Source organism: Cetorhinus maximus, chromosome 24 (assembly GCF_964194155.1).
Source record: "Cetorhinus maximus chromosome 24, sCetMax3.hap1.1, whole genome shotgun sequence".
NCBI lineage: Eukaryota > Metazoa > Chordata > Chondrichthyes > Lamniformes > Cetorhinidae > Cetorhinus > Cetorhinus maximus.
This window is the reverse complement of record NC_135902.1, coordinates 48,373,724-48,383,481: the sequence shown is the minus strand read 5'-3', so window position 1 is coordinate 48,383,481 and position 9,758 is coordinate 48,373,724.

Genomic DNA, 9,758 nt, shown 5'->3' with positions numbered 1-9,758 from the left:
TGAGTTAATTAAATAAGTCTGGAATAAAATGCTAGTCTCAGTAATGGTGACCATGAGTCGATCATCGATTGTTATAAAAACCCATCTGGCGAACTAATGCCCTCTTTAGAAAATGAAGCCTGCCAACCTTACCCAGTCTGGCCAATATGTGACTCCAGGCCCACATTAATGTGGTTGACACTTAACTGCCCTCTGAAATGGCCTGGCAAGTCATTCAGGCAGCTCATCACCACCTTCTCAAGGACAATCAGGGGTTTCCTCTTCTTCTGGGGTTCGTTGATCCACCCAGATGAATGAAAATAAAACAAAGAGAGACACACTGACGGACACACACTGGAAGAGACAGAGATGGAGACAGACAGAAAATAAAAATAAAACATTGCAGATGCTGAAAATCTGAAATAAAAACAGAAAGTGCCTGAAACACTCAGCAGGTCTGGCAGACTCTATAGAGAGAAAAACAGAGTTAATGTTTCGAGACAAACATGAAGTTCTGAAGAAGAGTCATATTCAACCCGAAGCATTAACTCTGTTACTCTCTCCACAGATGCTGCCAGACCTGCTGAGTTTTTCCAGCACTTTTGGTTTTATTTCAGCTTCACATACATGCAGGCCAATGAACGCAATAGCAGCATTTTGGCAGAGGCAAGCAGTAATCACAGAAAGCAGTGAGGTTTCAGTCTGATTATTTATAGGGTTATAAAAAGGATAATTTAATAAAAGAATCACCTCCAGGGAATAAAGTCGATGAAAAGGAAATAGAAGATAAATCTGATGAAGTGCGTGTCATTTGTGTTCCAAAGTACCAAGACCTCATCTTTAATGCTTACTTAAAAAAAAACACTTGATTCTGAGAATTGCCAGCAATTCCACATTGCCCAGTTCAAACTCCTTTGAAAAGTAGTAGGAAGAAATCAGCCATTCGCAGTAATGTGCGCCAGTCACTTTCTAGTCACAGACACGTCAATCTAGGGTTGCCACCTGTGATTAGACGTATTCCAGGAGGTTTCGTCACATGACTTGCCCCCCCACCCACACGCTCCCGCCATTAGTCGGCCAACACATCCATCCTTGTGCCACACGGCCTCCCTACGCCAACTGGAAAGCAAAAAGATGCATTACCCAATTGGATGATGCTTGACTGTCAGCCAAGCAGCCCTTTATTTCCTCCCATTTTCAATATGTTTGTATCTGATGTAGAGAAACGTTCAAAGAAACTGAAGAAGAGAAAAACAATCCGATGATTTTTCTCCAGGGTCGCCCACAGCAACATCTTCAATTCCCGGAGGACTCCAGGCCGGCCCTGGAAGGTTGGCAACCCTACTTCAATCCCGAGGACTTTGCCACGTCCTGATTCAAATGACACTGGAATATTAGTGTTTGCCTTCCTGTCTCGCTCTGTAAATTGGCCATTGACCACATTGGGTGACCATGGGGAAAGGAGGTTTTGTTGGAAGGAGTAGGCTGCCCGACAGGGTATCACAGAGGTGAGCGTGAGGGTGCCACATATCCCCTAGACTTGTCCACCTGTATGGAACAAAACCTCAGCCAGTGACGTCCGGCAGACACTCCATAACTCTTCCCTCCTTCATACGGTGAGCAATTCATTTACAGAAAGCACCCAGCAATAATTGATAAGTGTAATTCCTTCCCCCATTGCAAACTTCATGAAGAGGAAGCTGGTTCCATTGCACACGGTGGAGAATAGTCATCCTGATCAAATGTCCCACATGTCATGGTAACCAAGTACACCAGCTGTCGAAAGGTCAGAGAGATCTGGGAGTGTTGGGTGATGCAGACTGTCCCTGAGGGGCACTGAGGGGCACTGAGGGGCACTGAGGGGCCAGCCTGCAGCACAATTGCATTTGAAATGCTGTTTTCACCGCCCAATTCTCCACGTGGGTGAGAAAAGTGAAGTGAGAAACCAATCTCAGTACAGGGCTGAAGAGAGATGAGGGGTGCTTGCGATATCTTCCCTTTCTCACACAGCTAAAGGCCTCAACCCGCACAGTCACCTCACAGGCTCAGATTTCAGGCTGGAGGTGGTGGAAGCAATAAAGGAAGAAACACTTACATTTATATAGTGCTTTTCACAGCCCTGTTGCAAAGCGCTTAACAGCCAGTGAAGTGCTTTGGAAATGTAACCACTGTTCTAATGTAATGTAGGAAGGTTTTATTGGATGGGATTTTTATCAGGGAGAATGATGTAAAGTTACTCAATTCTACCCAAATTATATCAAAGGTTACTACACAAGATAAAAGCACATGGTGTAGGGGGTAACATATTAGCAAGGATAAAGGATTGGTTAGCTAACAGGAAGCAGAGAGTGGGGATAAGTGGGTCTTTTTCAGGTTGACAAGCTGTAATTAGTGGAGTGCCACAGGGATCATTGCTGGATCCTCAACTATTTACAAACTATATCAATGGTTTGGATGTATGATAGCTAACTCTGCTGACAACACCAAGATAGGTAGGAAAGTGAGTTGTCAAGAGGAGGTAGAGAGTCTGCAAAGGGACAGAGACAGGTTAAGTGAGTGGGCAAAAATTTGGCAGAAGGAGTATAATGTGGGAAAATGTGAGGTGGTCCACTTTGGCAGGAAGAATAGAAAAGCAGGATATTATTTAAATGGAGAGAGATTGCAAAACTTGGTGGTACAGAGGGATCTGGGTGTCCTGGTGCATGAATCACAGATTGTTAGGATGCAGGTACAGCAAGTGATTAGGAAGGGAATTGGAATGTTGGTGTTTATTGCAAGGGGAATGGAATATAAAAGTAAGTTTTACTGCAGCTGTACCTCCTTGGTGAGACCACATCTGGAATACTATGTACAGTTTTGGTCTCCTTATTTGAAAAAGAATTTGCATTTGAAGTAGAACAGCAAAGGTTCTCTCGATTCATCCCTGGGATGAGCGGCTTATCCTACGAAGAAAGGTTGAACAGGCTGGGCTGAGGCCCATTAGAGTTTAAAAGAACGAGAGGTGATCTTGTTGAAACACACAAGATCCCGAGGGGACCTGACAGGGTGGATACAGGGAGGCTGTCTCCACAGGAGAATTAACAGGGAGGAAACATTGTCATGGTGGGAAGAAGCAGGATAAGATTCTGCTATTAACAGCCTGAGACTCTCAGCCATGTTCTGGCCTGGAGGTGAGAGTGATACCAAGCTGGTCCAAGGCTTTCAAGTCATTGATCTCAATGCTGATATGAATTGCAGTGTGGAGATGACACTGATACTGGGTCACAGTGTTGGGGAAGAGAAGAGGGGGCTTTACTCTCTGTCCAAATTATGATCTAAATGTATTCAGTGGTGATGTGTTGAGGGAGCTTTAACCGTCTAACCCATACGGTATCTGATGTCGGGTGTGTTTGCTAGGGTAGTATTGAAGAAACTTTACTCTGCATCTAACCCTGGTGTACCTGACTGTATGGGGTAGCGTAGAGGGGGTTCACTTTAGGATGAATCCTAATAGTTGGGAGCTATTCCACAGCATAGCATGACCATTCCTCTGCCTAATGAGCACAAAGTTCCTCAGAAGTATAAGTTTTACAGATTTCTCAAGGAAGGACAGAAACATGTGCACAGTCACAATGTTCCACCATCATGGAACACTGGTGTGGTGGACTCTCTCATTGTGATCTCTCCCACGCCAATCTCCATTTAAAGGTATAGACAGCAACATAAAGACGAATTATAATGGCACGTCAATAGGAATCAGTTACCATTATATTTCATTGTGCTGGTTTTTCATGTTTACTTTCAAAAGATAAAACTTTGTTTAATCGTATTTAAGCTGACTCATCAATCTGGTCTTAATGCTGTCAGTAAATCTGAGATCCAGCTATTGTTCTTTGTCGGTTTTCTGCGTAGTTCAGCCTCCCCCACATTCTGCTTTTGATTCTGACTCCGCAACGAATTCATTACACGTTAACAGGGCTCTCTTCATTTATGAGGCAAGGCCAAACAGCAAACCCCCGACAGCCAATATAAAGAAATCTCTTGCATTTATATGGCACCTTTCACAACCTTAGAACATCCCAAAGCACTTTACAGCCAATGAAGTACTTTTGAAGGATAGTCGCTATTGTAATGTAGGAAATGGGACAGACAGTTTTTGCACAGCAAGATCCCACAAACAGGAATGTGATAATGGCTGTACAGTCTGTTTTTTTGGTGTTGGCTAAGGGATGAATATTGGCCCAGGACTCCATTGCTCTACTTTGAAACAGTGCTGTGGGATCTTTTACATCCACTTGAGAGAGCAGGTGGGAGCTCAGTTTAATATTCCATTCGAAAGGCAGCACCTCCGGCAGTGCTGCAGTCCCTCAGCCCTGCACCGAAGGAACAGCCTAGATTTTGTGCTCAAGTCTCTGGAGTGGGGCTGGGACCCACGACTCTCAGAGGCAAGAATTCTACTTAAATGCAAAATGGCTGACGCTTAATGAACAAAGCAGCTCGGGAAAGTGGGTAGCTCCATATTGATAGGCAATGGGAAGCTCCGGACATTGGGATAAATAGTGGGAAGCTGTGCCAGACACAATGCCTCACCTGGGTGGAGTCAGCCAATGAATTGGTGCTGCTCTGTAACCAGAGTCCTGACTAGCTAGTACTTTTCAGGTCAGACTCAGCTGTAACGTCCCCTTGCACGTGGCACAGCAGAAACCTGGGCAGGTGTGACTGCACAACTTCAAAAAATACATTCACGGGATGTGGGCATCTGTAGCGAGGCCAGTGTTTATTGCCCATCCTCAGGCACCCTGAGGAGGTTGTTGAGGAAGAGCGGGCTGCCAACTGAGGGGCCTTCTACAGAGTTAAGAGTAAACCATGAGGAACTGGGGTCACACAAAGGCCAGACTGGGTGTAAGGAGCGGATTCCTTCACTAAAAGGACATTAGTGAATCAGTTGGGTTTTACAACAATTCAAGAGCTTCACAATCTGATACCAGATTTCTTTTACACTAAACTCGAATTCTCAAACCATTAATCTGGGATTCAAACTAACCTTCTTTGGATTGTTAGTCCAGGTCATAGAGACATTTACAGCACAGAAGCAGGTCATTCGGCCCATTAAGTCTATACTAGCTGCCTGTGGAGCAGTCCTGTCAGTCCCATTATCCCCCTCTATCCCTGTAGCCCTGCCACTTTATCATGTCCATCCAATTTCCTTTTGAAATCATTGATTGTCTCTCCTTCCAGCATCCTTGTGGGCAGCAAGTTCCAGGTCATTACCACTCACTGCATAAAAATAGTTCTTTCTCACATCCCCCTTGCAACTCTCGCCCAAAATCTTAAATCTGTGTGCTCTCGTCCGTGACAAAGTGCCCCATTCCCCGTTGCTGACACCCACTGCCTCAGTGAATGCAACATTCCACTGAGAAATGACCAAATTTGATCGTTGTTCTTCCTATTTCCCTCCAATAAACAAACAGGCTTTGCCAACACCTCACGATTCATCGGATCTTCTGCCCTCCTATGTCCAAACTGGAAAGCTGCCTAAAATTTAGGCTCAGCCCTCTCACTGGTTTTCTCTTTCACAACTGAGTTGAAAATTAATAGGGGCACAGAGTACAAGAGCAGAGAGGCTCTGATGAACTTATATAAGACACTGGTTAGACCTCAGCTGGAGCATTGTGTACAGTTCCGGGCGCCACACTATAGGAAGGATGTGAACGTATTGGAGAGAGTGCGGAAGAGGTTTACGAGAATGGTTCCAGGGATGAGACACTTCAGTTGTGAGGAAAGTTTGGAGAAGTTGGGACTGTTCTCCTTGGAGACGAGAAGGCTGAGAGGAGACTTGATAGAAGTTTTCAAAATAATGAGGGGTCTGGACAGAGTAGATAGGGAGAAACTGTTCCCGCTCGTAAACAATTGAGAACCAGTCTTAAAGTGTTTTGCAAAAGAAGCAAATGCAAGGTGAGAAAAATTTTTTCACACAGCGAGTGGTTGGGGTTTGGAATACACTGCCTGGAAATGTGGCAGAGGCAGGTTCAACTGAGGTATCCAAGAGAGCAGTGGATGGTTATTGGAATAGAAACAACGTGCAGGGTTATGGGGGGAAAGGCAAGAGAATGGCACCAAGTTAAAATGCTCGGAGAGCCGGTGCAGAAGTGATGGGCCGAATGGCCTCCTTCTGCACTGTAACAATCCTGTGATTCTGCGATTCTGAAAAGGGCAGTCTGAAATTTTAACCAGAACCTTCCCAGCTCAGGACTGAGGTCGCTCAACACTCCCCAGATTCCCTTGACGATTTCCTCACAGCTTCAAGGAGAACTCTGCATTTTAAATGCGATTTTGTTCCCAGAGCTGAAAGATCACATCAATATTATTAAACAGCACGTTAAACCTCACACAATTAAATACTTCAAGAAATGATCCCCCTTAATAGTGTGGAACAGCTTCACTGACTTGGTGATGCAGTCTGAATGTTCTCTGACCTCTTCATCCTCTTGCTTCCATTAAAAAAAACAAAATAATTTCATCATTATAAACTCCAGGGAATTCGAGGACAATATTTTCACATTACCCGCACAGCTTAATTTCCAGGGCAAGCGTACCATACAGCTTCAACTCATAATTTAATGATTGAGATATCTTGACACTGACTAGTGTCTCTCAGTCCCCTCTCTCTCAGGGAGATATCTGTACACTGACTGGTGTCTCTCAGTCCCTCTCTCTCTCTCTCAGGGAAATATCTATACACTCACTGGTGTCTCTCAAACCCTCTCTCTCTCAGGGAGATATCTGTACACTGACTGGTGTCTCTCAATCCCTCTCTCTCTCTCTCTCAGGGACATATCTATACACTCACTGGTGTCTCTCAATCCCTCTCTCTTTCTCAGGGACATATCTGTACACTGACTGGTGTCTCTCAGTCCTCTCTCTCTCTCAGGGACATATCTATACACTGACTGGTGTCTCTCAATACCCCCCTCTCTCAGGGAGATATCTGTACACTGACTGGTGTCTCTCAATCCCTCTCTCCCTCTCTCTCTCAGGGACATATCTTACACTCACTGGTGTCTCTCAATCCCTCTCTCTCTCTCAGGGACATATCTGTACACTGACTGATGTCTCTCAATCCCTCTCTCTCTCTCAGGGACATATCTGTACACTCACTGGTGTCTCTCAATCCCTCTCTCTCTCTCAGGGACATATCTGTACACTGACTGGTGTCTCTCAGTCCCTCTCTCTCTCAGGGAGATATCTGTACACTGACTGGTGTCTCTCAATCCCTCTCTCTCTCTCTCAAGGACATATCTATACACTCACTGGTGTCTCTCAATCCCTCTCTCTCTCAGGGAGATATCTGTACACTGACTGGTGTCTCTCAATCCCTCTCTCTCTCTCTCTCAGGGAGATATCTGTACACTGACTGGTGTCTCTCAATCCCTCTCTCTCTCAGGGACATATCTGTACACTCACTGGTGTCTCTCAATCCCCCTCTCTCTCAGGGAGATATCTGTACACTGACTAATGTCTCTCTCGGTTGTCTCAGTATATCTCAGTTTCTACTCAATTACACTCAGGCCAACACAAGTGATAGCTCTTGGCTGAAATGAGTCTCAGATCCATTGCCCATCAGATATGAGCCCATAGTAATGAAAAGCAGGACAGGCTAACAGGGCAGCAGTAACAGTACACCACTGCCGTGCGTAGGAAGGACTTTACATTAATGAGGGCTAAACATAAAAACAAGACTTTGGTCATCCCTGGTAAAGGAGATGTATCCGAACTGTTAACTGGACAAACTGAGTGATGAGCATTGCCAGGGAATCATCTCACTGTGTGACACTTGACCCAGAGACACCTCTTACTCTCCTGGTAAGAGAATTAATCATTAAAATATCGGAATGCCACAATCCATTTACCACACACGGATTTCACTTCACTCCTGTGATCCCTTCGGAATTTTCTTCTCCTCTCCTTCCTGGCTTTTGTTCAGCTTTAGTGACACATTTGGAGTGAATGCGAAATAAACTTAGTTCCTTGTTCAGAAGGAGCTTTACCAAGCCCATCGTACTGACAGTGTTATTTCCCCATTTCCCACCAACAGGAAGCTGCCATCAGTCCCAAAAGGCTGTTCTGCCTAACACACAATTGAGCAGCGTCGTGTATGAATTTCAGTGGTGGTGTGATGCCAGGTATGTAGGCCGTATGGCCCAGCCATTGGCTGTCCATAATAGGCAGAGTACAGACTGTACTCAACCAGTCCACTCTGGGCAAACCCAAAATGCAAACTGTTAGATGTGATTCCGCGATTGAGCAGCACTTGGTGAACAATCCTGAATGTGCTAATGGCTGCACTAACAAGAGAGGAAGGTGTGAGTGCAGAGGCATGGGAGATGGGTCGGACACGGCTGAGGGCCCTGTCAACCACCGTGGGTGGTTCCTTCTTCCCTCACCGAGGTTTCCCACCCACGGTGGTTGACAGGGCCCTCAGCCGTGTCCAACCCATCTCCCACGTATCCGCCCTCACACCTTCCTCTCCCTCCCAGAACCATGATAGGGTCCCCCTTGTCCTCACTTATCACCCCACCAGCCTCCGCATTCAAAGGATCATCCTCCGCCATTTCCGCCAACTCCAGCATGATGCCACCACCAAACACATCTTCCCTTCACCCCCCCTGACGGCATTCCGTAGGGATCGTTCCCTCCGGGACACCCTGGTCCACTCCTCCATCACCCCCCTACACCTCAACCCCCTCCCACGGCACCTTCCCATGCAATCACAGAAGGTGCAACATCTGGTCCTTTACTACCCCCTCCTCACTGTCCAAGGGCCCAAACACTCCTTTCAAGTGAAGCATGGCGTCACTTGCACTTCCCTCAATTTAGTCTACTGCATTTGTTGCTCCCAATGCGGTCTCCTCTACATTGGAGAGACCAAACGCAGACTGGGTGACCGCTTTGCGGAACACATTCGGTCTGTCCGCAAGCATGACCCAGACCTCCCTGTCGCTTGCCATTTCAACACTCCACCCTGCTCTCATGCCCACATGTCCGTCCTTGGCTTGCTGCATTGTTCCAGTGAAGCTCAATGCAAACTGGAGGAACAGCACCTCATCTTCCGACTAGGCACTTTACAGCCTTCCGGACTTAACATTGAGTTTAACAACTTCAGATCATGAACTCTTTCCTCCATCCTCACTCCTTTTTGATCCCCTTGTATCTAATAATTATTATATATTTTTTAATACATATATTTTTCTTTTCCCACCTATTTCTACTATTATTTTTAAAATTTATTTCCATCCATTGTTTTATCTCCATCTTTTAGCCTATTTCAATCCCCACCCCAGCCCCACTAGGTCCATCTGTCACTTGCTCATCCTGCTTTCTACCCTTAATGTCACCATTAACACCTCCTTTATCCTGTATCACCACCATCAACACCCCTTTGACCTTTTGTCCATGACATCTTTGGCAACCTCTCCTTTGCCTCCACCTATCACTGGCCCTCTATCCAGCTCCACCTGTCCCACCCCCCGCCCCTCAACCAGCTTATATTTCACCACATTTCTATTTCTCTTTAGTTCTGTTGAAGGGTCATACGGACTCGAAACGTTAACTGTGTTCCTCTCCGCAGATGCTGTCAGACCTGCTGAGTGTTTCCAGCTATTTTTGTTTTTTGTTTCAGATTTCCAGCATCCGCAGTATTTTGCTTTTATCTTCCATTTCCCTCGCAGGCTTCTGTTGGCCGCAGTTTCCTGGGGATTAGTTTTCAATGCCAGCAGCCTCCAGGGCAATCGTGCAGGGTT